The 8572-nt window shown below is 38.3% G+C and overlaps 1 long non-coding RNA gene across 1 annotated transcript; it reads left to right on the top strand.

The window, feature by feature from the left end:
* Window positions 1-3131: 3131 nt before the first annotated feature.
* LOC109145331 lies at window positions 3132-8289 on the top strand. The gene is made up of 3 exons (XR_002046662.3): window positions 3132-3624; window positions 5506-5593; window positions 7708-8289. It is a non-coding gene; the product is annotated as an uncharacterized LOC109145331 (long non-coding RNA).
* Window positions 8290-8572: the final 283 nt, after the last annotated feature.

Below are 8572 nucleotides of genomic sequence, written 5' to 3'. Positions count from 1 at the left end.
AAACATGGTGATTCTAAGCTGGAAAATAGTTTATATTTCATATTTTCTCATAGTTTTATTGTTTTATTCCAGTGCTCACATTTGTGTCTGATAGATTTTTTTGCAGTTGATTGAAGAGATTTTGCTCTCCAGTATAGATCATGGCTAAAGAAAGGCTAATTCACACAATTAGCTGGTCCCAGACTGTTCTCACTTAAGTACTTGTGAGTAATCTGACTGTGAGGAACTGATTAAAAAAAGCAGTCAGAGGCCCACTGTACAAATGAGACAAACTCTAGTTTTGAAAGCTCCCGTGAGCTAAATTTCAGTACCACTTACCCTCTGTAGTTCTGTGTGTCCACTACTGCATGTTTGGTTCCCAGGGTAAGTACAGGAGCCTCATGATTTCAGTACTGCAAAAGCAGACAAAATTCAGACTACTTCTATACTCCACCCTTTTAGGGGCAATCTTGCAAACAGATCATTTATGCAATACAGAACCTCTTATATCACCTTAAGGATGGGGATGTATACGGTACAAGTGTCTTATATATACTCATGTAAGCATCTAAAAGCTGGATGTCTAACTCTGAGCTGGTTACTCTATGCTGTCTTTACAGTCTGGAGAGAAAAAGTTACCTAGGAGCCACTGCCCTCCAAGAAATGTCTCCAAGATCTATTAAGCAGTGGAATTGTCACTCAGCTCCCTACAAAGAGTTTTTGTCATCCTCCATCTCTCCCGGACCTGTGCTGTCACCTGCTTTGCTGCACTGGCACTGAACCTGAGCAGATGAAGCCTCTCTGAGCTGCTTGAATTTTTTCACCAGGAGCAGGTGTTTTGTCTGGTTTAGTTCTCTGCCAGACTAAGTCAAAATGGCTCATAGAAAGGACTCACAAGTGCCTGAGGTCAGAACAGTACAAGCAGTGGGAGCACAAGGATTCGGGTGTGAGGTGATGGGGCCCTCAGGACATTTGGGTCCCTGCATTTTGGGTAGGCAGGTGCTGGGCGCATGTTAAGGAGCACATCAAACTTTTTTCTGTCTCATTCACAAATTGGCCCAAAGCCTGCACCTGTGTAAAAGCTTGTGCCAAAGTCTGTGAAGGTGCTAGGAAGGTTTACTCTTTTATTTCAAGATCTGCTCTCAGAATACAATGATATTCCCTGAGTATTTCCACTTACCACTGACTGCAGTTCTCATGGGAAACAGGCCACCTGAAGAGGACTTATTTAACTTCTTCAAACAGTCCTCAGAGAACTGCTGGAAATCCAAGTTAATTCATTTAACTTGTCCTTCCTCTGTTCTGAAACTTCAGTGCCACTCACTGTTATATGGAAACGCTCTTGTCTCTATGAACCTTCTTCCTGTTCCTCTGGGCTGTGATCACACCAGATACTTCCAAACTTGCTATAAAAAGATATATTTGCATATGCAGGCATCTTGCTCTACAGTTTTCCTAAAAGTTTTCAAAGCCTGTTTTCAAGTGTCTCTTATATCACTGGTTCTCTGCACGTCTGTGTCTGTTCCTGGGGGCTTTTAAAAGCCTCATTTTGCTGGAAAGCAGCACTCACATAAGATTAACTGGCTCTCCACAGATTCAGTGAAGGACAACCCTCCTAGCTGATTGATGCTGTTCTCAGTTCCCTGGTCAGAGGTCTTCAGAGGGCCTTCTGGTAGATTTGGAAGCTTGTTGCTGTCATACCTGACTGCCTGCCGACCTACCCATCACCTGCTGTGCAAGTAGTCAGAACTGAAACTCACCCAGTGCTTTGCTTGAAATCACTCTGGACCAAACGCCATCTGGATCTACCCTCACATAAGTCTAAAGCAACCTTAAAAAACAAAGAGTACACTTTTATTCTAGCTGATAGACAGCAATATTGAAATTGACATCCTTCATTGAAAACATGTTATGTGTCCAAAGAACATTTTATAATAACTATGAATGAAACAGCTAATCCTACACACTAGACAGCTAAATTATAGTAAAAGAGGTTCCTGCTTTTCTAACTACCTCATAGTAATGTAGTCAACTTCAGTTCAAGTGTGGGGGTAACATTTCTGCCAAAATATAGAATAAAATATAATTTCTCTTGGCTTTTTTCCCCAACCATTTTGACATTGAAATTTTTAAGCTAATTACTTGATGACAGGGATCAAAGGCAAATCAGTTAAGTCACTTCCCAAAGACAGCTTTTGATAATGCCCTTTTCTGTGTTGTTCTCTGATTAAAAATATTAATAAATTTGGTTATCTAAAGAGAAAGGGGAGGGAATGGGTGAGTAATTGAAAGATATTTTAATGCAGATTGATTTTCATTTATGTAGATTGAAGGTAATTATGGAAAATAACTAACTTTATTTTATAGAAGAAATCCCAGACAGCCTGCAGATAATGCATTGTTAATGCTAATACAGGCAACTTTCAGTTTTCCTTCTCTGGACTAAAAGCCACAGGGTGATATGACACCCTTTTCATGTATAAGTTTAACAGTAGACTCATGGCATCATAAAACCCCATGATTCCATTCTGTTCTAGAGTTTGGATGAGACCTCTGGGGGTCATTTAACCCCATGCTTAAAGCAGCAGCAAGGACTTTGTCCAGTACAGCTTTGATACTTCCAAATGTGGAGATGCTACAGGCCCTTTGGAAAACCTGTTCCAGCATTGAACTGCCCACAGGGCATCTAATTTAAAATACTCTTGTTGGAACCCGTGCCTGTTTTCCCTTGTGCTTTTGCTCCTTGCCTCCAAGAAGAGTCAGGTCAATTTTCTTTATATCAAAGTTGGAAGTTACTTTCACAGGAAAGCTAATCCATGTCCCTGTTCTCAGGAAAATTAAAAATCCTGTTATTCTCCCTAGCAAAGGTTTCCTGAGATTATCTTTAAAGCCCTCAGTAAGGGAAGATGACACTACTTAGGTAGCTTATTGATGCTCATTGATCTTTGTGTTAGGAACACACTCCATAATATCTAAACTGTATCTTGTCCTTCAGAAAATTAATTATTATTATTTTCTTTTACTCTCTGGAAATGAAAAGTCATATATCACTAGCCTTTCACTATATTTTCAATACTTTTCACTATATTTTCAATACTGAATTTTTATCATGTTCTCCTATACTTCTTTTTTATTCCAAAAATAAACTGAATTACCTCTGCATTGATGGATAGATCACATTTTCTAAATCTCTCAGTATTCCTTTTATTCTTCTTAGTGTGGCTGTATCTCTGGTAAAGTTTAGTGCCCCAAGCTACATAGAGACAAAAAGATTAATTGCTTCATAAGTTCTGCAGAAGACAGTCCTGTTCATTTGGGATGGTGGTTTGTTTTGTTTATAACAACAGTGCATTGTAGTCCTGTCATACAGTTTGTGGTCCACAACAGACTTTAATACTCCAAGGTATTGTCTTTTTTGTTTGTTTGTTTGTTTGTTTGTTTTCCATAGATATATTTGTTTAGTTCCTTTTTTCTTCCACTGGGTTGGTCCTTTCTGCTCTTTGATTTTCAGGTTGGGTTTGTTTGAATTCTAATCCTGTTCTCAGTGGTGTTTACAGTCTACTTTGTGCCTTGATGTCTACACACTTCGCAAGAGATTCTGTTCCATCAACCTTCCCGTTAATCAAAATATCCATTGGCACTCAGGTGAGTGCCCTGATAGATCTCACTTGACATGCTGTGCCAATTTGGCGCAATCTACTAATATTTACTCTGGAATATTTTGCCGCAATGCCACCTTTTGACAATATTAACTAGACCATTTTTCTCCCATTTTCTTCAAATGTGGTTAGAGAATGTGGGCACCTAAAGCAATATTTGGGGTAAACTGAGATAATGAGCTCCAAACATCAGTCTAAACAATTCTCTTTACTAGCATTCTGAGACTAAAATGTTCCCTAGCACCTAGATCTTCCTGTTTTCAAACACATACTGTGCAGCTGAGAGCTAGCTCATACCTAAATCCATTCAGGATCTTGAAGCTGTATATTGGGATTCTCGCTTTCTGAGGGGCCTATTGAAACAGGAGCACCTTCACACGCATTGACAAAATCTTACCCCAAGACTTCTTTATTTTTGTCAGCATAGCTATATCCTTCCCCTGCACAAAAACAACTTTGTGACAAACACTCTTCCTTAAGCATCCCCGTGTCTTCACTGTGGATTTTGCCAACAGACCAGTGTCAACTCCGTGGGTGATTTTCTTACACCTCTAGACAATACATGGTATGCCAGCAAAATCCTGTGGCGGAGACCTGGCTTCAATTTCTTCAGTTTCAAACAATGTGTTTGCTTTTAAAAGCCTCCTCCCTTCCCCTCGGCTCTAAATTTACACTTGTCATTTGAGTGGTGACTCATACCCTTCTGACTCAGCCGCATCTAATCAGTGGTCTATTGAAAAAAAATATTTTTCTCTGACTTTGAAGAGCCATGTGTCAGTTTGCACACTAACCACCAATTCATACGCTAACAGCCAACATGAAGAACAATCTAGACAGTCAGCCCTTCATCTAGGTTCAGAATAAATAGTGCCCAAACTGCATATTTGCTCTGAGCTTGTCCAGTTCAAATAGTTTTGCAGCTCTGAAAAGAGTTTTATTATCTTCCAATGGCAGGAAGGAAACATGATGTTGGCACTTTTCTTGCTGAGGGCTTCCTCCATGCCAGGCCAACAGATTCAAAGAACCAAGAATGTAGTGCACATTTGGGAGCAGAGTTCTGCCCAGACATTGACAATCTCTTATCTACTTGTGTGCAGATGGACCCTAGGTGTGTCTACACTAGCACTTTAGTTCAGATCACGACTAGGTATTTTAAATTAACCCTTATATTTAAGGATTAATTTAAGTCTTATATTTCCCATCTTCTGTTTCACGTCACAGAGCATTCATGGAAGACAGATACTGGATTCCATCTGGCTAAAACCAGAATGGAAGAGGAACTCTAGGTGTGCACCTGTTTCACTACAGCTGCTAATGCATGTACACCCCAGGGAAACAAGATAGAGGCCCTCCCAAAACACATACCATGTTCATACAAAGTGTTTCCCTCAGTAGATCCATGTTGGGCTGCACTATTTGCCAGTGGGGACACAGGCTTTGTCAGCGCAGCACAATTTCTTCCCACCCAGCCCCAAGTTCCCTAGGCATGCTTACTCCCTCATCCCTGTGTTCAAACACCCAATGTGTTTCTGCTGTTTTCCTAGCAGTGTATTGGGGCATTGCTGAGCAAGTCCTTTTCAGGAACTAAGTCATAGAAAAGTTATGTATTATTTTGGGAGGGTAATTTTTTGTAATCATTGTTAAACCAGTAAGTCAAGTTTAATTGTTTTCTTGATGTCCTCTGTATTCCTTTGGCTTTTTTGTCTCACATTGAACTGGTTGGTTTTCTTTTTGAGAAGTCAAATAGCTCAAATGATTCTCCAAAACAGCTAATTAAACTCTACAGTCTTTGTTACAAACTTTGTCTGTTACCACTTTCTTTTTGAAATCTATTAAAATGTATCCTTCTAATACATTTTTTCTTTAGGTGGAGCTCTGGTGTTTTCAACATCAGTTAAAAGGATTCACAGGCACCTGCTCCTGAAAGTACAGAGTTAATGAGAAATCATATAATGGTAGGGGGAAAAAAAAGCCATCTTACTTCTGACTTTTCTTTGTGTTCTGGAAGTGATCATCTGTGATTCAAGAAGAAATGCTCTTTTAACAGTCTCATGTTATCCTCCCTTTCAGAGAGTTATAGCTCTCGTAGGTCTTTTCCTTGCTCCCACTTATTTTTACATTGAAAACCAAGTGATATTCAATAATGACAGAGATTTTCTTTCATTCAACGTGTAAATTTCAACCACTCAGCCTTGTATACTGGAAAAATTCCTACTGTAACATTCATTCAGCTTTGGCGGCTCTTTATTCCAGATCCTTACAGCTAATTTATCCTATACAATGCTCAAGAGCTGAGGCACCTAACTCTGAGCAGTGGATTTTAAACTCCAGGCTGCCAGATTTCTAGTCACTAAGGAACACTGGAAAAGAATTGCAGCTTGAAAACTGACCACTTCGTTCTCCTAAAAGTCCTTGAAACACAAAACTCTTGCTCTCAGGCCATTAAAGGAGAGGAAAAGAACTGTTCTTATTCGAGGTCAAATAATTTTTAAAAGGTTGTGCACCTTTTTCTTAGGAAGCTTTTTTGATATATATATCACAGCTTTACAAAATGAAAAGTTCAAATTAGCCAGGAAGGAAGTGGCTTCATTGAAATACCGATTTTAATGTCCATTTAAAATAACAGAAAGAGTAACAGTTTTTATGCCAGTCTGGAAGTATATCACAACCATCAGAATTAGTCAAAACTCTGTCCTTTATTATGAAGAGTGGCCAACCATGGCTGTCTTTTACCAAAATAATAATTTCACAATGCTTACAGGTTGCTTTAATGCAAATTTGCAAAATTTATGAAATATGGCAAGAGAGAAGGGATTCATTGTCTTGCTAAAGAGGAGCCTATTCAGTGTAGGTCTGTCAATCAGATTGTGCAACACTGAAATTACAATTTACTTTCTGCCTAAGGAGGATGGCAGTATAAGTCTCTAGAAGTTCTGTAGTCACTTGAATTGACAGCATCAGGATTTCCTGATCACAAAAAGTGTAATAAACCAAAGGACAGTGATAACACCAATCCCAAGCAATGACCTTGATATAATTTCAACATGGCATTGGCAGCACATCATAAAATGCAGCAGACTAAAAATAATTGAATAGTTCTCAAAAATTCAAACTAAAATAATAAATGGTTGTTAGAGGAAAGCCAAATATTATTTACTGTTTCTTTTTTTTCCCCTGATAAAATCTCCCTGCCTTAAAAGTTTGAAATCTTCTTTTTATTTTACGACTTGCTTCAAAGACTAGCCCCAAACTTCTGAAAATGAAGATTCTGAGACGAATCTTGTATTGATGTTATTCTCTGAATTTAGGTTCAAAAGGATGAACCTCAAGATTTTAAAATCCTTCAGAAAGTTCACAATCTTTCAAGTGGAAGAAGTATTTTCTTAAGTTTTTATTATTAATAATATCTGTAAAATTAACAATAGAATAAAAAATATAGGGAAATTAAGACAGCAAGAGAGCTTGACTAGAGATACAGAGCAATGTCTCAGTTTCATGGTTCAATTTTTTTAATATCACTACTTGTTTAGAATTTTACATTTAAAAAAACTTTGTGCAGAGAAGTTTTGTGTTGAGCTCCATAGTCACCAAGTTTTTTCCAACAGTTCAACTTGTTCTTTGTCTTTTACTTTTAAAAAATGAAATTTTTTTCTGCCTATAAAAGCTTTAGGAATACTTTGGCAAATAGGTATTTCGACACATGTTCTTACGAATGTACATGTGGTTTTGTTTCTCTAACATCATTATTACTATTTCCTCAAATTCAGTGCTCTCAAAAAAGTATAGGTTTTGACAGTGTACAACACTTGTTGGCTAATATTGAGTTGTGAAGAACCTCAAGAGAGAGTTTTTTTCCACCTTTGTTATGGGAAACTGAGATAATGAAGCAAAGAAAGAGGGATACACTTCTGAAGGCCTTTAGGGGCTACAGATGGATTTTCCATCCTTGAAGGTCTTCAAAATTCCTTGGTTGAAAAAATCTCTGTTCAAACTTCAGTTATTGTAATATTCTATGATTTTTTCTTTCATAAAGGACAAAAATACTGAAAAATATATTTTTCCTTCTCAGGCTGAAGCAAGCTCTGGAGACTATGCTAACCTCATTAGAAGACAAAGAAACCTTTTCCACTGGCTTCTTACCTATCATATTGTCCTAGAGTTATGCAGCTCTCCCTGATTATTTCCCTAGGAGCCTTGAGTCTTATTTGGCCTATAATACAGGATAAATGAACCTATAGCCCTACCTCACGTGGGTTTGATGAGAATGGACTGCATATTATGAAGCAGCATGGCAATAAAGTTAGCTCAATAACCATAGTAATTCCATGAAGTATCCTGAGTTGCTGCAATAAAAACAAGCTTATCTAGTTGCTCCTACATTTCTGAGTAAGGTACTGTCCCAGGGACAGTGCAAACTGCATCTCACATTTCATGAGCATCCTTCCAGTGATGGGCTTCAGTTCCTTCACCTGTCTGAAGACAGAATCCTGTAATTGGATGACTGAGAAAGATGAACGGGCTGTTTTGGTTTTCAGTCATGTGGAAAGATTCAAGACAGTTTCTTCAAACAATTCTCCTTTGCTTAGTCAAAGGTATGCAACAGTATGAAACACGGTAGTGAAAGGTCCATGTGCTTGAGTTTTACGCTGAAAACTTCTTAAACTGAAGGTGGGGATCAATCCAACTGCCTGGGCCATCCTTCACAGCCTGTTCTCCATCAGTCTGTTCTTCCCAAAAAGGCTTATGGCCTTATTCACTTACCTGCCCTCCAGGAGAAGTCCATTAGCTCTTCAATATTCTTTCTGTATCAGGTCTTGACAAGCTATTTACTTTCCTAGTACCTGGTAAAAAAAACAGTTTCCAATGAATGTTCCACCTGTGATTGTCTTTCTCTCTTGGAACTGTTTACTTTATGACTACAATTTTTCTTCTTT

The sequence above is a fragment of the Corvus cornix genome, chromosome 2 (genome assembly GCF_000738735.6).
Source record: "Corvus cornix cornix isolate S_Up_H32 chromosome 2, ASM73873v5, whole genome shotgun sequence".
NCBI classification, from domain to species: Eukaryota; Metazoa; Chordata; class Aves; order Passeriformes; family Corvidae; genus Corvus; species Corvus cornix.
This window is presented reverse-complemented; position numbering and strand designations above follow the sequence as displayed.